General features: G+C 45.3%; 1 protein-coding gene across 2 annotated transcripts in view; it reads right to left on the reverse strand.

Moving 5' to 3' along the window:
* The window catches only part of PRICKLE2 (prickle planar cell polarity protein 2), an 89,165-nt gene that overhangs the window by 48,051 nt on the left and 19,524 nt on the right, over positions 1 to 21,590 (reverse strand). The window contains exon 1 of one of the 2 annotated variants that reach the window (XM_010718672.3): positions 444 to 608. The exons of the other annotated variant lie outside the window; for it this stretch is intronic. The gene's annotated coding sequence lies outside the window, so the exon portion shown is untranslated. Of the gene's footprint in view, positions 1 to 443; positions 609 to 21,590 lie in introns of those variants that run through there. 2 annotated transcript variants of the gene reach the window in all.

Below are 21,590 nucleotides of genomic sequence, written 5' to 3' on the forward strand. Positions count from 1 at the left end.
AGCAACATCCAAAAGTTAAAAATAACCCTTTCCTCTCTATTAAACACAGCTGCCAAAGGTTCAGAATTCACATTTTGTCATGCCACGCAAATCCCTGCAGCAGCTGAGAAGACACACACCATGTCTGGAGAGCGAGCACTGAAGATAAGCTCCAGGCTCCTGCAGGGTTCCTCATTTCAGATTTTTTAGGCAGAGTATGAAAACAGCAGAGGTTCAGAAGCTGGGACAGCAGAGCCCCTAAAGGCTGTATGGTGCCCATAGGTCCAAGTGCCAGCCCCACGCTGCCCCAACACCACAGGGGCAACGAGCACAGAACGCGGCGGGTAGCGGAGTGCGGGGTGGAAACCCGAGCTGGAAAGAAAATCATTTCCCAATGCAAACATTTGTACAGCACTAAAAGAGCTTACGCTTTCATATGCTGTAAATTGAGGGCGATTACTTACTGGGCTAAACGGGCACGCGGGTCACATGCCGAAAGCCCCCCAGGTATGGTGCAGGGGTAGGCAAGAGGCTGGGGCTGAGCTCGGCGCTGAGGTTGGTGCCAGGGCCGGGCTGCATCCTGCTGCAGCCGCTGTGCCTTCGGCTGCCGGAGGTCATCTGGGGAGTTGGAGCTCGCGGCTGCTTCCCCAGCTCGCAGAGTGACGCCCACCGCCGTTTTTAGCTTATTGGTGAAAATTGTAAGCCTTAATCCAATCCTGTCCCTTTACCCAAATTTAGCTCTCGGTGGAGCCAGCATCCCTTATGGTTTTGACTAGCGGTCTGAGCGCATTTACCTTGCCTGTGTGCAAAGCACTGAAAGAGAAGCAATAAAAAACTCATGCTCGGTTTGCTTCACCTCTTTCTCCCCTACCCAATTCTAAGAAACCTCTATCTTCCTGCAGAAAGACAGCCACCAGCCCCTCTCTGCACGTAGCCCCCAATTCAACTTGCTAAAGCCAACAAAAGCAGTACATATCACAGTGTCCAACCTTACATCGACACATTTTGGGCATGACTGCACTGTGTAAGGAGAAGGCTTATAAAAGCGGTGAGAGCACAGTTCCTGAAGTTGCACCAACACACAGTTCCTGAAGTTGCACCAAATTTCACAAAGCTAACTGCTGAATCACTAAGCCCTCCTGGCAAAGAGCAGCCTGCCTAGTACACATATGGTTCTCCTTTCCAGCAGACGTTAACTGTCGAGACCCAGCACACAGATCTGGCCATCCCTCATAGCAGCAGCCCCAGAGCTGCCCCATGAACAGGGCATTTGCCCATTTGCAAACAACGGGTGGCCTTGGGTAACAGCCCCTTGTGCAAATGCACATTTCTGTGCTTCGGTACAGATACACAGCGCTGGAGTGGCTCCAAGACACAAACCAGCATCTGGGTGAGCTTTGCATGTGTGCGTGGTTACGTTCTAACAGAGGGGCCCAGAGCTGTGTGCTCCAGGTGTACAGCTGCAGGGCCAGGTGCAGGCAGCTCCACGGCCATGGCAGGGGTTAGGGCTGAATGGGCTCCATTCATGGGGAAGCAAACAGGGCTCCCAGCTACTTGGAGGGAACATTTCTGAGGCATACTCCCATTGTATGTCTAATAAGTCCCTTTGCAAGTTTTAAAGTTAGAAATAATCCAAACGTGCATTAAACCAAAGTTATTATTTTGGACTGGGCAACACAGGGAGCCCTGAGCCATCCCACCCAGGAGAGGGACCAAAGAGCCCCCTCAGTGGAGAGGGCTGGGCTGGATCTCCAGAAACAAAAGCAACTACAAACCAGGTTCCCCACGTGAGAACCTCATTAGAGCCCAAAGCCCACACAGCAGACAGACTACAGAGGAAATTGGAGTCTAATTTACATGGAGAACGATTACTTACAGCAACCAATTAGTGTCAAGCTGACTGACAGCCGACCCAAAATAGGCTTTCCCCACCCTTGTACTGCAAGTCTGAGCTTTCCTTATTGCTTAGCTTCTGGCAGGTGAGCAGTAACACCTTGCCATGAGAGACAGCAGGGAGCATCCCCATAACAAACCACGTTAGGGCTGCCTAGCCAGAGACATGGGCAGCAGCATTGCAAATGTTCTCTCTCCTGCTCTTAAATCCCATCCCAAAGGGCCCAACAAGACATTCACAATTTATGAAAGGTGTTTCCCTTTTCCTAAGCATATATGCTCCCTGCACCTTGGGCTTTCACTCCCTGCTTTGCAATCATATCGGTGATCTGGGGGTACGGTTTGCATCCAGGCAGCAACAGAGCCTGCAAAGCACTCAGCAGCAGGACTTCATCGTGTTTACCAGCGTGCAAACTGTTTGCTTGCAAACACTGCAGAGAAACTGCCCCTCCTCCACACCAGATGAATCCAAAAACCAGCAAACAGACTTTAAAACACCCTGACACACACACATGGAACTGATTAAGTGCTGTTCATCTTCCATTCATTGTTAAAAAAAGTGCCTCATTCTGCATTATCTTTCTCTCCTTCCCAGGCACATGCTCTTTATTAACAGAACTGCCTAATCAGTGCCCTTTGCTTCAAGCCACAGTCTGGGTGTGCATTTTGAATGCACAGATAAGACAAGAGCATTTAAAAGCAAGGTGCTGCATTATCCTTAATGAACTTCTAAGGACTTCTAAGTCTCTATGTGACTCTCATATTTAAAGACTTATGGGTCTTCTGTACAGGTAAGACACATTACTCTTTTTATCTCTGCAGGCTAGACAGCATCTTTAAGTAAACTTCTCTGCAAAGATAACTTGGAGGAAGTGCTCTGTGCTGTGTCTATGGCTGTTTGATAATACCTGGAGACAGCCCGGACCTCAGGTGGTGTCAGGCAGCAGCAGGGATGCTTTGATTCCAACTCACTTCCCATCAAGGGTGATAAATCAATTTACACCACAGGAGCACCATCAAGAGACGGCCCCATCCCAACACTTCTGATGACAGCCACCACAAAGGCTGTGAGTAGTGGCCCTGTTCCCCCTTGTTAATCTGAAAGTCTTTGCTAATTACAGCATGCACGCAATGAAAATGCACGTGTGCTCACACTCACTGCAATTAGGCTCTTAATCTTGTGCTTATGCTCAAACCTACCTCCTCCACACCCACTTTTACCCAGGAACTGCTTTACCAGCAGCCTGCAGGGCAGCACAGCACAGCTCCAGTTCTGTGTTCCCCTTGGTGCTGCTCCCTTCAGAGCCAGGCTCACAGCACCTGTAATTCCCGTTAATTCCCACTACAATTAACAGGGCAGCTCGCAGAGCTCTGATGACAGTGGGGTCTGCAAGGGCAACTCTAGCAAAATTATCTATGGATAAAAGAGAGTAATTATAGCAGCAAATTCCTCACTGAGACTTTATCAGCTGCGTTGTTAGGGAGCAGGGAAGGCTTCAGCTCCCCTGGCTCTGCAGACAGCTCTCCTGGGGCAGGCGAGGTGGTGGTTATCCAAGAGGGGAGGTAATTGCTTCAGGACAGCAAAGCTGGAGAAGCCTTCAGAGTGCATCCGTAATGCTCCCAGGAAGGCTTGTAGAAATGATGTGCACTGATTGAGGAGGTGGGCTGCTGGGGCTGCGCTGAAACTGCAGGGAGGGGAAGGATGGTGAGAAAAGGGCGGAAAAGGATGAAAAATAAATTAACCCCCAACAACTACACAAAGGAGCAGCCTGCTCCCTGCAGGCATCCCTGCCTGGTGGCCACTGGGAGATGAAAGGCAGCGAGAGCAGTGGCAAAATACTTGTAACAATGCTTATGGGCTTAAGATCTTTGAAGCCATCTTGAGTGCTGCTAAATCACTTGTTTTCTTCGTGTTCTATCCAGGATTTGGCTTTGTACTCCCATGTTTATGCTGTGTGCATCCAGAGGCTCCAACCATCAGGTGCTGGTCTGGTTTGGGGTGCCCCAGGTGTGGGCAGCATTGGGGTCCTCCCAGTCCCAGAAAACCAAAGCACTCATCTTTTCAGAGTAGCCCTTCTCTTAAAACTGATCTGGTGCATCTTTCTGGCTCCCTCATTACTTGCCAGGAAAGAAAAGCAGAAATCAACACGACACCATCTTCCTATGCCTCTGAATATGCAATAACAGGAGCTATTGTAATAATAAAAACCAGAAGGAAAGGCGAGAACTTCAGCTGCAAGCAGCCTTGCAATCCTGACCCTGACACTCCTGACAAGGTGACAGGTTATTAAGGAATATCCATATTAATCCCAACCAAAAAGTGCTCTATTCAGCCAATTAAAGTGCCTGAGTGCTCCCACAGACCTCTGTATTCCCTTTTTTCTCTAAATGCCCTCTTAGGGAAAGGAATGGCTTCTGCAGAGATGAACTGCCCAGCTCCTTCCCACCTCGTCACGAGCGGATAAAATGTTCCTGGCTGCTTCCAAACACTGCACATTAATCTGCGCAACGGAGCCTGTCTCTTTCAGCATCCAAATGATTTCTCTCCGGGGTAGGTAGGACAGAGCTGTTCCACTTGGCATCACATCCCTCCCTGCCCCCTCCTCGCCTTGCTTTTTATTTTTTTGGCTCACAAGACATCGCTCCAGGCTCGTGCAAAGCTGGAGAACTCACTGCTGTAGGACACGCAGATATATGAGGCAGCGACGGCGCTCAGAACAGAATCAGGAGATTACGTTTTTTAATACATCAAATTAAGAAGAATCCAACCACCCCTCCCCACAGCTCAGGGCGAGTCGTTTGTTTCTCCATCAGCCATTTCTCTGCCTGTGGCAGAACCCAGAGTGACAGAAACTGTTTCTTGAATTAAAGGCCGCTGGAAATGAGATACAGGAGAGGTCCATTTGTGGCCATTATTGGAATTCTTTCCCAAGCAACACAAGTCCTGTGTTGCTGAGCCTCATGCAGTGATAAATCCAAACAACTCCACCACACAAAGGGGCTCTGGGTACAACTCTGGGTACAAAGCTGGGTGTTTCATTAACACCATACACGAGGGTTGGATTTTCTACCTGCCAGCCCCACATTTCTGTCAGCAAGGATCCTGGCTGCTCTAGCAGCTACTGGTGGGGCTGAAGCTGCACTGGGCTGGTGCTCTTCATACACACTGCTATGGGCCCTGCTACACAAGGTCCAGCTTTGTGAAACCATACTATTTTGTAAAAGCCTTCATTAAATCATAAAATGTCTTCTAGCTGCAATCACACTGCTACCCACAGCTTAGGCTTTGGCATGACCCATGCAGAAGAGATGCTCACAGCTGTACAGCCTGATCCATTACCACCATATAGGGTGGAAACTCCTCATCCTGCTCCCATCACCTCTCATTGCTCTCCAGGAAAAGCATGCACCTGAAACCCTCTCACTCCTGGAAACATAATGGCTCAGGGTCTCAGGATTTATTTCATCCTTCAGAAGCCAACACGAGAACAGCGTGTACTTTCCCATCCCCAAACCCTGAGCCCTTGGCATTCTCACAACAATTGAATACCGTTCTCAGTATTGCAACCCCATTAAAAACAAAACAAAACTGCCCCACCAGCCAGCCAGCACCTGCCCAGAGCAATAATCCCAGTGACACCAGATCTGCACAATGAAGAAGCCCATTGAGCTGGAGTAGGGTTTTTCTATAGCTAAAATGGAAACAAATATTGGCTCACGAAGATGAATGATGCCTGCAATAGATTTTTGCTGCACTTGATTAAATACAGCACACTGCAAACCCATTTCTCCTCCTTGAATGATAAACTCTATAGTCTAAAATTAAGCCCAGCAGGGTAAGATCCTGTATAGATTTCAAGATATTGCAGATTTTTTGGAAACCCTGACTGCACCGTATCCACGCTCTGCAAAATCACTTGAGAATCTCTGGCACCAAACAGAAACACAGCAACAGCTAAAAATCACGTTGTGTTTTTATCTCCATACAGCCCGCACCATGGCGTACAGCTGGGGTTTGCCTTTCCATGATAAACCACTCTTTGCTTTTGATCATTTTACTGTGTAACTGTGGATGTGAATGTAAGATATTATCATAAAAAGAAAACGAGAAGAAAAAGCCCAATCAAAGAAGTGTACCAACCTGGAACACGCTTTCCAAAGGGTATTTGTAGATACCAGAATTACCATTTCTCTTAAAGACAACTGATCCTTTTCATGAAAATACAATAAGCCCTAGAGAAATTCTTGTTGATGGTTATTGAATGGACAGGCCTCATGCATTTTTCCAGTAAAATGACTGAAGCCTGGCTTTAGCATAATCCTGAAGATTATTTACATCTTCTGCAGCTTTTTTTTTTCCACTGCTGCTGAATAATCAGAGCTCCTTAGAAAACCAGTCCCAGACAAACATAAATCCTTTTTCCCCTCCCTTCCTCTCTCTTTTACCTACTTCTTTTATTTTTTATACATTCTTTTTGACACAGCAGCAGTGAGGAGGTTAGATGTCCTCCTGGTAGCTAAGCCACAAATCCTTGGGTCAGTGTTCCCCATGGCATAAACACTGGCTATTTTGGGGGGGCAATTCTCTTATTTCCCAGCTTCCAAATCCACCTGCTTAAATGGGAGCTTGGGCTGCCTTTTAAACACGTTTACTTGTTGTTTACTCAGAGACAGTCTTAAAAAAGGCAAAAAATTGCCTCTTCTGAAGGTACTCAGAAGTGCTGGTTCTGCTCTTTGAAGGAAAGGCCTAACACTGGGAATTACTTGAATATTTGGATGCTTCATGGGATAATCTTGCAGGGATGCTTCAAAACAAGCACTTGACTTTCTACTTCAAGGTCCACATGGTTTCCAGTCACACAAACACTTTCTTCCTCACATTTCCCAGTTAAAACCCTCCACTACAAGTGGCTCTGCACAGAGAATGGAAACAATTAAAGACTCTCCAAGGGTTGCAGTTGGCATGTTAATGAGGCCTTTATGCTCCCTAATGTGTAAAAATGAAATTACATTCAGGTATACAGCTCTCAAGGCTTCAACATGCCCACGGAATTATCTGAACACAAATTCCCAAATAGCCCAGTTGGTTGAGCTATCTCAAAGCCATCTTGGCCCCACCAGTATCCTACAGATGCAGAACAAGGGCTCAGCTGCTGGGCAGGGTCCCAAATTTCAGTTCAGTTCTTCTCAGGTCAACGAGAAGCCAAAAGAGATGACATGTGACATAGTTGGAACTGATGCTGGAGCCAAGGTCACGTCCCAGCAGTTTGACATTACTAAGGGTTAAGGCCTAAGCCTGATCCACGTGCCTGACATGGTGGCCATGGCCATAGCTGGGAGGGTCCCATCTGGATAGCAGCAGTGGGCTAAATGACATGGCAGGCTGTGCTGTAGAAAGCTTGCTTTCAGTAATTAGAAGCGTCATGGGAGAACTTCAAAGCACACTGGGAACCCTCAATGGCAAAGCCTCTTTTTAGTGGTCACAAGAGCCCCCGAGCATCTCTTAATAAACCTGAATTACACAGAATTCTGTTTTGGGAAGGGGAACCTGACAGGTCACTGCAGAGAGCCTGCTAAAAGGAAAGCTAGCGGTCATGCTTTTCTTTTTTCTTTTTTTTTTTGTATCTTTTAACTCATGCAGCTCACACATAGGCAGACACACGCTCTGCTTTTCCTCCACCTGTCTCTAAAACTGAACACAAACTAGAGCTCATGTATATTGAGTCTGTAGGAAGCTTAACATTTACTTGGCTTTTGTGTAAACACGTGAATTACACAAGTTTCAGCCAAAAGGCTTGGCACCCTGTCGTGCAGAGCCACATAACTCATTGCAATTAAAACCAGAGCGCGAGGCAATCAGGCTCACCCGACAGCGTGCTGTTATGGATTTGCTCTTCCAAATGGCTTCCAATTTGTCTTCACAGCAGCTCAGCCTCTTGAAGAGAAACCCCATCAGCTCCATCCTGCACCCTGGGGTAGTAAGTGGCTGCCCCATGGGCTGCAAAGGTGTGGTGTTAGCATCCATCCAGACAGGTGGACATGGAATAGGACCGTGCCTACTGCCACCAGGCTATGGCATTTAGGCTGTGTGTTTGCTCACCCTGATGGTGCAGGGATGCTCTGCATCCTGCCCCTATGGAGGTGTCCCAGTAAATGCATTTGAATAAGAATCTACCGACAAGCCCAGCGAAACTGCATCACCCCCAACTGCAAGGCAGTGTGTATTCCCCAAGCCTTTCTTATTCAGTATTCATAATATGCTAAGCTATTAAACTATCCTATGGAAAGTGCTGTGGCTTACAGTGCTGCAGACAAGTGGTGTTATCACTTGGTATTTCTTTTTTGTTATTACAGTGAATCTTCCTACATCTCTGAAAATAATCCAATTATTGCTCACCACTGGTAAGGTCACTGTTGCTTTGAACAGAGATTTGGGTAATTCCTGATTACTTTTAAGCAAATATCGCTAGGACTTCGGCAGAAATTTCAGAGAGACTGAAAATCCATTTTACTGGAAACCACAGATGGAAAAATATTCATACTCTAGACGACACAAATGAACAAAAAAAAAAATGTATCATTTTGCAGCCTTATTAGAAAAATATTGTTTTATCTGAAATTGAGAGCATAGATATATTCAGTTATTAAAACAATATATAATTTTTCATATTATGTAACCTTTGGAATAAGGCAATCATCAAGTCTTTATTAAATGTCCTCATACAGGCTCCAAAATGTATTGAGCTACTTAAATACAATATATGGAAAATGGCAGAAGGTTTGTATCACTTGTGGGAATAAAATAGCTCAAAGAAAAGCAGATATCAAAGATCAATCTATAATAAGGAAAATGCAGTTAACATCCCTTACAGCAGTCTCGGAGATTATTTTTCTGCATTGAGCCAACTAGATAACAGCAAAGTCAGACAAAACGCTTATCATGCCAAGAAAAGGTGTCTATTATATGTCTTTTGGTGCAATTAATCACGGGTTTTTTACTGTCAGTCCATCTTTAGGCAATGCTGAGGAAAAAAAAATACCCAACTCTTTCTTTCCCTTAAGAAGAAATTAATCACACTGTCACTGAGAAATGGTTTTTCTGCCATCACTGTCCCTGTACCGGCCAAATGACATTAGAAACAAAACCCTGCTAGTGCTCGTTCTGCTAAGGGAGGGAGGATGCTCAGAATTAACCAAGGGTGCCCTCCAAGGTGGGCATGGGCACGTTCCAAAGACACCAGCAGAAGACCCAGAGCTAAGGGTGCTGGGGAAGGACGATGGCTGCTAGCAGCTCCCATACACTTCAGTTTTTTGTTTTGAACAAATAGCACAAAGAGAATAAATGCTGTGCACGGGGCTAAAGACTCATGTCCTCTGTGATTCTTCCTACAAGAACACAAGTAGGCTGCCAACTAATCTTCTCTTTTCTGAGTAATACATACATTTGCATTTCTTTGTGGTTCTGTGTTTTGAAGAAAAAGCGGCAGCCTAAAACACTGAGAACTGAATATTTAACAAGTGAACTCTGTTTACCCCTTACAAAGAGCACCGGCTAGAATGTTAACACCAGGAAAACACAGGAAAAAAAATACAGTTTTGTGCTTTGTCATCAGAGTAAGACCCAGCACAAAGGGGATGAATTTTTAAAACCTTGCGGCGAGCTGCAGAAGGATCTCCCAGTTCGAAGTGAGCCCTAATCAAAATGTCCCCGTCACCTCGTGTCCCAAAAAGCAGCCTGGGTGAAAGAGAGAAAGCAGTCCGGGTGCAATAGGCTGAAGTGAAGGAGGGACCCAAGGGAAGGAAAAGACGTAACGGCTGTGGAGGATACAGCAAAACACCAAGGCACAGTGCAGCATTGATGCCAGTGGAAAAAAAAAAAAACAAAAATGATCAAATCAACTGGCTTAGATGCTTTTCTAAAGGTGTTTTCCAGATTCCAGAGGAAGATCAAAAGGGAAGTTGTTTTCAGTGTTGTTGGCTTACAAAGAGCACGGGGTAGAGCAGGCTGGGTGCAAGGACTCACATCTGGGGCAGGACTAAGGGAGGATCACTGCACTCACATTTCAGCTGCTACTTTTAAACAGGGCTGCTTAAATGAGAGGCGCCTGGGGAGGCCGGTGTGAGAAGAGAAAGCAGGACAGATGGAATTAATGCAGAAACCCAAGACGGCTCATTAGTGTGGAAGTGAGCATTGTCAAAGAGCTCACGTCTGCACCAAGCATGAACCTGGTGTAATTGAGCCCAGCTATTTAACAGATTGAATTAGACATTAGTGCATGGAGGTGAGACAGAAGCACAACACTGACCTGGTTCTGGTGGCCTGGAGACCTTTTACAGCTTGACCACCCTAGCAAACACCACACATGCAGAATAGCCAAACAGTTACCCTTCTTATTAACGCACTGTCATAGCACTGCCAACTGCTCCCACAGTCTCCTGCTGCAGGAACTCTGAGCCTCCCTGACATTTCACTTTCCTGCATTTCTGCTCGATTCAGTCACGGCTGTATGTCCCCGCAGACTTACAGAGGTAAAGCAGCACCATCCACATCCTATTAGACACTCAGGAGCCAGGTTTCAGGGGACTTCTCAAGTCAGATAGGACTAATTGCCACGGGTGACTGAGCTCCACTGCAGCCAGAAAGACTGTGCTGCACAGAACAGCCTTTCCAAGGCACAGGTGTCTTCTTTCCCTGTCCTCCATAAATCTAGCCAAATAATCAGTTTATTGGCATGAAGCAAATGCACAGTGAAGTAACAACACTCACGTTATTGAAGTTCTTACTAAGGATGAGTACATCATTAATCACTGTTAATGCCACCGTTAAAATGATACTGATGTTAAGAATCCCAGGCATCCCATTTGGTGCTCATATAACATATGGCACATGTGAATTTTATAGCTTTTGTATTAATCTACCCGGAATGCCATCACTTTGCAAGATTTCATGAAATATTAAAATTACGGAGGATAATTTATTTTACAGCTCTAGGCAAAGGCCCTGGGAATCACGAGAACCTGCCCATTAAATTCACACAGGTCTGCGACTCACAGTCCTAATATCCCATGTCTGTTTGCTGAGCGAGAGAACGACACGGCGCCTTTCAGCTCCGTTATTTGATGGATCAGTCTGAATTTGCTTATTAAGGTTTCTACAATCCATTACCACTCCAGGAAGCAGAGAGAGAGCGAGACTGAGAAAGACATGATAGACTAAGGATGTTTATCAAACCACGCGAAGTGAGATTGACATTCAAAACAAATCACTGCAGCCTCTGCTAAGAGTGCTGGGCATCTTTATCAACAGCTGAACTATAAGTCACACCGTTGACTTTCAATACTCAACAAAAGGCTGTGGTGCATAAGGTCAGTGTAAGAAAACACTGGGTTTTCATGGCTTATGATTAATGTATCACAGCTCCATGCATTTCAAAAGGATTGCACACACCTGGGCTCAAAATGGCTCACAGGGCTCTGATATGGGCTCAAAAGCAGTGATACCGTGCAAGACTGACTTCATGCCACCCACTGGCAATCCCACCACACGTGCAGTAGGGTCTCTGATGTATGTCCTTCAGAACCAAGCAGGACGGATCTGGTCTCTGCTGAGATATTCCCTGCTGTAATGGTTGCTGTGGAGAAAGGTTTCTGCAATAGCTATCAGGGAGATTCAACACTAGCAGCTGCTGTGAACTTTGAACAGCTACAGAATTGAATAGTAATTCTCTGATGAATGCTTATCACCTTGCAAAACTCTTTTCAAGATCAAGAATTGGTATAAAACTAGTAGCCTGTTGCAAAACTATGTGCACACAAGATATAAAGTCACTATTTCAAACAACTAATCATAAAAAACGAAAGGATCTTGCAAGATCCTTTGGTCCAGCCCCATGCCCTGAGGGTTTGATGCACTGACTGCAGAGGCAATTGTACACGCTACAGGATGAGGTGGAAGAACTCTACTGCAACACCACATTGTCATGAACAAGTGTGTAATAGCCCAGGTTGCACCTGAAAAAACAGTAATTCCTGTACCTTAACAGCAGCACACACAAACCTCTGCAAAAATTGTAGTTCCCTTGCTTATCATTGCAAATTTGACTTACTGAAATCCTACAGTTCTTGCAAAAAAATAAATCATCCTATTGAACATCAACTGGAGGAAAGGGTGCGGATGCATCTGCTTAACTGAGCACACAACTGGTAGTTACTAAGCATGCAATGAAAATTTGAGTCTGTATCTGCAGAGATGTTTCCCATTAAAAAACAACTTGGTAATACCAAATATTCTTGGACCACTTCTCCACCATGTAAAATATAATGTGCAAAAGTACACTTTACTTCCAAGACACCATAAACATGCACAGCAGAAAAACCAGTACTATAAAAAAGGAAGTTCAATGTTTTTGTTATTGCCCAAAACGGCAGCACCACAAACAAATGTGCAAACAGCAACCTCAACAAAACAGCCACCGTGTATCCAACAACAAGACTGGCGTTCCAAGTCAAGATCACAGATGATAAGGACAACAATGAGGATAAAGTTGAACCAAAAGCAGTTGTGCTGCTCTGAATTACTCAATGATTCAACTACTCCCGTGGCACACATGCTAAATACATTGAGAATGCAGCATGGTGACATGTGGATTTGTGCATCAGTTTCAAAGGGATGGATGTGAACTTGCACAAACAATGAGAGCGTGTGCTTGCCCCAGCCAAAGCACTCATTTATCCCCATATGCATTCATGGGTGACTCCTCTGCAGTGCTGCTTGCTTCAGCCCTTATTAACATCCAGGTGCCAAAAGAGAATGAAAGCTGCCACTAGGCGTGTCTTCCAAAAGCTCTCTGAACCCTCAAATACTAAATATTGAATTAAGACCTGAAAAGGAGAATTTTTCATTTCCAGTTTAAACACATACTATATTGCACAGATGTGTTCATCCAGGGTGTTGACCAAACTGATGAGAGATGACCCAGCTGACTGGATTGTTTTCTGGAAAACAATCAAGTGGAATGATTCCTTTTGAGTTAAGGCGGGCTGAGAAATAGCAAAAAGCAAAAAAAAAAGCCCCAAAACTTTGGATGCACCAACAAAACATTATGAAGATGCAGAATGCCACTGCAGCTCTGCCTCCCCTTCTCTCACGTGGGATGCTCACCAGAGAAACAGACCCCAAGGGATACACATCAAGTCTCTGTCCTCATTAACCCAACCTGGGACCCTGCTCCCTCCTCAGGGTGATCACAGTGCTTAACTGGCTGGGGTGCAAAATTGTAACTGGAACCAGAGAATCACGAATTGGCCTCACTATTTCATTTCTGGAAACTTCCCTGTTAGACAGCCCCACACTGCTCTGTATAGCTTCACTGATTCACCGTGCTTTTACAAGCCCATCAGACACAACAAAAGGAGGAAATGGACAAACACACCTGGGGAAAACATCATTAAAATTACTTGTAATGCTCCCTTAAACACTCATGGTTGTGCTTTATTGGAGGACACCACATGCTCTCTGCATGCTAAGGACTTTGGCAAAGGAAATAATCCTGGTGCTTTAACCCACAGCAAATCAATCTGGATTATTCCATTATACCTGTCCCGAGAAACAAGGAAGCATTTCTCCAGGGCACTACCTTTTCCCCAGCTCAATTCCTTGCTGTGTTTAACAGGGCTGGCTGTCTCCAGGCTCAACCAAAACCTCATTGCCTGTCCCTTCTGAAGACTCCCTCCAAGCCCTCAGCACCAAAGGTCCAGCCATCGTGATCCCCTCCAAACAGGGCTCTCTCTTCACAACACTGCTTGTTCACTGCAACATATCACACCATCATAACTAATTTTATTAAAAGATATGAAAAAAAATTGTAACTTTTTCCAGAGTTGCTAGCTATTGACCTCATGCCCCAGCCTTGAGCATCATCTCCCCAACACACATACCACACCAGGTGGGTGTGACTACCTGTTGGAATAACCACATGCAAGCATGTAATCCCTGCTGACACATCTAGAAGATGTGAGGTTGAGACTGGCAGGCAGTTTGCTTCTGAGTAGCCACTGGAGATGGAAGCAAAAACCCAGTCAAGTGATGGCAGCCCCACTGTAATGGCAGAAATGTATGTAACTCCCCTGCAAGTTCACAGCCATGCTTTTCTTGTCAAGCAATTAAGGATAGACTCTATCTGCTGTAAACACGCCTTTTGTTTGCAAACTAAATTAATGCCACAGCAGTGATTAGCAGAATGTTTTCACCAATGCTTCTTAAAAATGAGGTTGAAAAAGCATTTCAGCTTATCCCAAAGCAGACTTGCCTATTCTGGGCTAGACAGAACATCAATACAGGCCTATGAGATACATTTTCTCCAAAGAAAAAAAAAAAAAGATTAAACACTGTACTGCTGGCAACTTGCATTTGCACTAGGAAGAGTCCCACTCTATGCATAATCCCAGTTATCACATATCAAAATCCAGAGTTGCTTACAGTAAGGCCTTGAGGGTTTCGGCAAATGAGAAAAACAGCCTCAACTGCCACCTGCAGAAGGATGCTCCATTTTTATCTTTTCAGATGCTCCAAACATTCGACATCACAAATGCAGCTCAGTAAGTCAAAACTGAACACAGGGCAATGCTCCGGGTCTCTTCAGAACTACAAATACTCATCGACAGCAAAGCTTATGCACATTATTTTCCACGTAGCTCATGTTTTCAATCTGCCTAGCACAACTGCCTCGGGTGATTTAAATAGGAACTGAAAATCTTCCTGAAAGATGGAAGCAGCACCGTCCAATTTGTAAATACCTTGGGCTCCATGGAAGGTTGTTAATGTTAATACAGGGAATCTGTTTGATGCATGTGAAAAGAAAAATAATCCTCATTACAGAGTTTCTTGTAATGACAGTGCTCAAATATAAACCACAACAGCCTGCTTTTGATTAGAGCAAGCCATTTAGTGCCGCCGTTATTACTTGTTGTTTCTATGGTTCCTTGGGTGTGCATAACTCTTCCCAGACAGACACAAGGAAAGGCTTGCATGCTTCTTCACTGAAGTAACAAATCCTGCTGGGTTTCAGCAAGGTCAAGTTTCCTTGCTATCCTCCCCACTTGTGCACGGGCCATAGCAGGGCTTGGTGGGTCCAGATCAGACTGAGCAATTCTCCTTTTCCGGGCCTTTCTGCATTGTTTTGTTTTTTCCTTTTTTTTCTCCTCATTTTTAATTTTTCTTCTCCTTTTACCAGAAGGGGGAGGGTTCCCTTATGCATTCATCCATACTGGAAGTGTCCCATGTTCTCCTATCCACTTGCAGAGGACAACGTTATAATTTCTATTATGACTGGAAAAAAAAAAAAGGCATTGCCACATTCAGGAGAATTGTTTGAGGGTCATTTAAATCAGCTCAGCATCACGGATGCAAAAAAGCTGCTGGCTGAGATAAGAGCATCAGATGAAGCACGCAGACCCCATCCGGATGCCTCCAAAGTACAACGTTGGCACAGCCTGGCAAAGCTAATTCCAGTCATGGAGACACGATCTGAGAACATTTTTCTTCACTCTTTCCAACATGAGACTTACACTGATTTAAAAATATATAAAAAAAAATCCTCCAGCAATCTGTCAGGTCAAAGGGTTAGAGAATGGAGGCCACGTTTAATTGGCCGATGGTGGTTAACAGCCCCATAAGCATCTGTGTGCCCAGATTTGTGACCTCGGTTACTTGGCACACACTTTTGTTTGGCTACAAGAGACGACAGCAACCACACAAAAGCGACTGCACAGATACAAGGTCAGTATGTGCAGTATTAATGAAGCAATATAGATGATAAGAAATACATCCAGTGCCTGGATATACTGTATGCTCAGGGGAGCCAGACTGATATTAAACAGCAAAATACTGATCTATTGTGTAGGATGCACGTCTGATGGAATGGTTTCCAGATGGGACCACTCATAAACAGAGATTGCAAAAAGCTCTCTTTTTAAATAAAATAAAAAGAATATATGCCACACATACAAAGTGGTCACATTTTTCCAAGAAAACTCTATAACAGCACTGCTTTAATTTGTGTATCTCATGCATGTAACTTGAATTTAGGGTATTTTATTGGTGAAGAAAGGTCTTTTTTACTTCAGAAGAGGCTACTTTAAGCGAGAATGGCCATATCTTGTTAAATTCTTCTCCCAGCCTGCTGGGCGGCTGGGACAGATTGCAAGGCTGGAGCTCAGACAGCAAGGAAAACAAATGTAAGTTGTTTTAATTTTTATAGTACTTCCATGTGCAGTGCATAAACCTCTATTCAGAGTAAACAAAACCATTTCAGAGCTGGAGGGGGTGATAATCAGTGTACACAGATCTCAATAAATACGTCAAACTATCAAACTGCCAAGCTTGGCTCTGTCCTTTGCTATTTGAAAGCAACCAAACAAACTCTCAGAATTAATCAAAAATCATTTACAAAGGCCATAAAACGATGAGGCTGGTAATAAATCACATTAGCAGAGTATCACAGAACAAACCGGCACTTGTGTTATGGAGAAGCTGATATTGGGAGAAAAATGCTGTTCTCCACCCCTCTGTAAACGTTATTAAAAAGTTGTTTAGTTGCCATTGACATATTGTTCACAAAGCTGTTGAAAAACGTCCTGCTTGCCAGCAATGTAAGGAAATGTTCAGCACGGGGTGAACGTTAGCACACATCCCACTGGGTGCTGAGCTGGGGAAGGAACCGGGACAGAAAATGATTTTACTCCTTGCAGATCGAATATTTGACTTCTGCTCTATTGCTTGCATCTGTTCACCAACCTCAGCTATGTTCTCATCCCTTTCATTTAAACATCATTTACCTCTCAGACATAAACAGTTTATCGCTTGAGAGCTACTCTACACCAAACAAGGGCTGCGAGCAATATTCCACCCTCTTACTTATGTAAATAACATTTATTAGCAGGAGGCACAGAGTGCAATGCCTGCGCTGAGGCCCAGGAAGCTCTGCACTCTTATTTTGCTAGAATATCTGAGAGATCTGGGAAAGCTCAATGCAAGGCCATTAAGAAGGATATCCCTGAGCACCACACCCCATAACACTGCGTGGCACATCGCAATCTAATGATCACAAGTCATCTAAAGGTGCAAAGCAATTTTCTGCAAGTCCCAACCGGTTCAAAAAAGGCACATATTTCTGAGGAGAAATGACAGATCACAGCAAAGCTGGGATGGCTTTTTGCTTTGCGGCACTGTTTTGTCGCAGTCAGATGGAGCCTAGCGGGAGTCGGGTGAGACAATGGCTGAAGTGGGACACACCGTTGGGGAATGTCAGTTTGTACAGCCCATGGCTGCTCCAATGATGGAAATGAGCATTCCTAAGTTAAATGGCATTCCCAAATGGCTGAGCAAGCAGCTGATACAAGTTTGGTGCCAGCGACAAATCCATAAGAGAAACTAATTCAAATCCTGGCTCATCCTTGTTTATATCACTAATGACTCCCAACCTTTCACCTGTGTTACTACTAGCTTGTTTAATAAACATTTCAACAGCTGTTTTTTTTCCCTGTGTTTATTTATACTTCCCATTAAGAGGAAGGCAATGCCTTTTGAAAGAGCAGTGTACCTGGTGGCTGCTGCTAGCACAATGAAATCACTGCATCTGTCTGCAGCCAGAGCAAGCTCTCATGCAGACAAGATGCCAAGCGAAGGGGGAGCAGCATGGGGCGGTGTGAGGAAGCAGCACCACATGTCGAGGTGTATTAAAACAACGTCACACCTGCTTCCTGCATTCAGACAACATCCCCTGTGCAACCAGACTTGCTGCTGATGGAAATAAAGCAAGGAGCTGCCTGTGGCAAAGCCTCGAGGGGGGTGCAGCCCAGTAGAAACACCCTCTGACTCACTTTGTTACTGAGGCTAAGTGTGAGCTAATTAATTGATTGTATCTGTTTCTCTGCTCTGTATTTATGAAATGCAATCTCCACAGAAAGGCTGGCTGCCTTGCAGATACAACATTCAGATGTTAGAAATTCATGAGCCAGAATCAGTAAACATGATGCAATTATAAAAATAAATTGATGTGGAAAATCAACTTAAAGAGTCCTCGAGAGAAAAAGCACTTCTGGATAAAATGCCTCATAAAAATGCACGTAACAGTATCCTGGCTGCAGCAAAGAAAACAACCGGGGAATATGTTTCAGTCCACCCCGGGCAAATCATACCCCAAGACAGTGCTCTCAGCCTTTCCCATCACCACACGTATCAGAGATTTGCAGCCCCAGACCAGTCCCCACTTCTCGAGCCATTCGCCAAGCCCAGACCAAACATTTGGGAGCGTATAGTCAGTAGGAAGACATACAGAACGGGGCTTCTCCAGTTGTGCTTCTCAGTGTTTCCCAGCATTTCTGTCTGATTTTATTGCTATGTTAGTTGTCTGTTATAATCACTCAGTCCAGCTGCCAGGCTCTGAGCAGTTGTTACTTTGCCATTAACTCTGAGTAAGGTGTGAAGTTGCCTTATCCCACCGGAGTCAGACAGATGAGTTTCTAATTGCAGCACCATTCCCAGGTTCTTTGTTCCTAGTTACAAAACAATTTCCGTTTGGGAGACAAGTACACCCTTGCACCAAGCCTGCACTTTCGCAGTCAGCACATTTTCTTGGCTCCCTTGGCAGCTCCCCAAACCACTGACCGGCACACTGCCCGCTTGCAGGACCCAACACAAGAGGACAGGTTTATTCCTTTTTCCTTCCTCAGAGAGTTTTAAGATGGTTGAGGTGTGCAAATCCCATCTCAGAGGGCGCCTTTGAATCACAGCCTTCCAGGCAAAGTCTGAGACCAAGAAGCATTTCTGGTTGCTTGATCACCACTTTTGGGGCACTGCCCTACATCTCCAGCTGGAGTGTAGAGGCTGAAGGGAGGGCCTCTCTGCACTGGGAGGGAGCTCGGAAACAAGCCAGACACAAAACCAACACATTACCCACACAGGGATAACTCTACCCTAAGACTTTGTAATCCCCTCCATGAGAGAAATGGTTTATCCTACTTGGTTGCACAACATAACCCCTCAAAAAGCAGAAGGTGTCAAGAGTGCTCACCTCTCACTTGGAACAGCATTTTCTAACAGATAGATGAAGGAAGGTCACAATGAGCCCCACTGACCCATGCCCACCCAGCCCCAGCTGCCTGCCTGCCCAGCACCTCCCTACTGCACATCAGGTTTGGGGATTTTTCCTTTCTTCTGGCTCCAAGCGATGAAAGGAACTGGCTGAGCATTTGGACACATTGTTAACCCAGCACTTGGGCCAACGTGTGTCAGACACCATGGCAACTGGTGTGCTAAGCTAATTATATCTGTACACAACGCTTTATAATGAAGCATTATATTGCCTCATTAGAGAGCCTTTGCCTGGCTTCATCCCCACACCCTGTGCTGGCTGCAAGGTGAGAAAGTGTCCGCCAAATCTCTGTGATGCTGCTGGGACCAGGGACTACTCCATCCATCTGCCCCCAGCAAAAAGAGCTATTTAGGTGTCCTTACAAAGTGACAGAGCCAACAAACTGCTGCTTGTCTAGCACACACTTGTGCAAGAAGGAAAACAGCAGAGGTGAACTTCCAGCACCAGTCTTGCTGCCCCCCCAGCACCTCCATGTGTGGTCCTTGTGTGAGCACCATCTGTCTCCAGTTTAGCACAACACTGCCACAGTCCCACCAATTAAAACAGCCTGCTGGAGTTCAATTCTTAAATAAATGCAAAGTTAAGTAAATGATCACCAGCGAAGATAGATAGGACGGGGAGGCCCAAGTGCCAGCACTGCATCCGACGAGGATGGGAGAGGGACACTGTGCCACTGCAGAGGAGTAGGACCCATCCCCAAATCCCACACCTGCCATGCCTGCAAGGCCTGGGTCCTCCAACCTAAAGCTATCCCGAGCCCCAGAACGCAGGAGGGCAACAGATATCCAGAGAGAGCCCCTGATCTATCCACGTGCTCAGCCCATTTGCCTCCATGGCACTTTGCTGCCTTTATCACCTGGAGAGAAAATCAGGTGCTATGAAAAGGTAGTGAGGAGTAATGATCTGGCTGTGCCACTGAAATCCAGGTCACAGCGCTGTGAGGCTGAGCCATTTCCCGTCCTGGCCATTAGAGTGGTGTCAGGCACACAAGGAAATTGCTCGCCCTTAATGCAGATTTAGTTGTTCATTGCTGCTGCTGTAGCAAGTTCCAGAGCATTGGTCAAGGCAGACAGCTGCAGAATGTCACATGGAAATACAATTTACTGTGAGCTAGGGGAAAAGCAGTACCAAAATGCAAATCTTGTTTGTTCACGGGCAGAAGGAGTTGAAAGGCTTATGTTCTGGGCAGAAGGAGCATCACCTGGACATTGTTCTCCATTCACCTGAGAACAGAGCAAACAGCAACGCATGGCCACTTAAAACTACTGCAACTACATGTAGGCAATGCATGGAAACACTTCTTGGCCTTCACCAGGTGAGCAGAAGTGACCAGAGCTATACAACACAAAACGATGCCCTCAAAACCTAAATAGGGAGTGACCATCTGCATAAGGCAGGGAGATGACTCCTCATAGCACCATGCTCACATTTCCAGCTGATGAGCTTTCCAGAAACCCTCACTAAAACCCAACCTGCAGCTGACCTCAGCTACTTTCTCCTGCTTAAAAAAATGAAATACTGACAGAATCGTTTCCTCTTCAGTTCTGTGAAGACTTGGAAAGTAAAAAGACAATTAAAATGAGTAGAAATGGATCAGCAGCACTGCCCCCTGGGGATGTCTCACCAACTCCAATGGGAAGGGGACCAAACCCTTAGCACAGGGGATGCAGGTGGAAGCTGCTCAGCAGGGATGATTTAGATAAATATCATATAAAACAGCTCGACCCCCATTCCTGTGCAGCAATGTATTTGCTTGTATTTACCACCCACATACTATTTTATTAAGACATAAACTCAAATGAGAATGGTTGCCATTGCTGAAGTTTATTTTAACATATGGCTAAACAGGGCTAAGAAAAACATGTAAAATACATTTTAATGTGCAATTCCTGCCTAATGGTTTTTGTAATTTTTTTAATACCTTATATATATTTATACATTCCAAACTCTGGGAGGGAAGGTACGTTAAAAAATTATATCAGTCACATGGTGATTGCTAAATGAAAAAAGCACTGTGGTTCCTTTGTATTAACCCCAAACCACTAGCACTGTTAGAGTTTTCAGTGGGCAAAAGGTAATTTGTAGTTTCATAAATTCTGTTCAAGACATCATAGTTCTTACCTGGTCACAGCTGTCAGGTGCTGATACACCACGGTGGCGGGGTTTTAAAAGCAGAGATGGATGTCTTGTAAAAAGCCCCAGGCACTTAAAAGCCAGAAAAATTCTTTCAGTTCTGAAAAAGCCCAGTTCAAGTCTTGCTTGGGGTGAGGAGCTTTTGCTACGGTTCAGCACAGCATTCAAACCACATGTCTACTGCTAAGCACAGGAGGAGCCTCTGCTGCCTGTGATAAACCACCCAGGTCTGCAACTTTAGCATTTGCCACTTAACCATGGGTATCAGCACACCCTTAATGGGAAGCCATTAGCAGAACCAGCCTCACATAAAACCATCAGCGAGCCCCAAGGAGGGCTGTGAAGATGGGGAAGGGTCTGGAGGGAAAGAGGAAAGGCTGAGGTCCCTTGGGCTGTTCAGCCCAGAGGAGAGCAGACTGAGGGGAGGCCTCA

This window comes from Meleagris gallopavo, chromosome 14, assembly GCF_000146605.3.
Source record: "Meleagris gallopavo isolate NT-WF06-2002-E0010 breed Aviagen turkey brand Nicholas breeding stock chromosome 14, Turkey_5.1, whole genome shotgun sequence".
Taxonomy (NCBI): domain Eukaryota; kingdom Metazoa; phylum Chordata; class Aves; order Galliformes; family Phasianidae; genus Meleagris; species Meleagris gallopavo.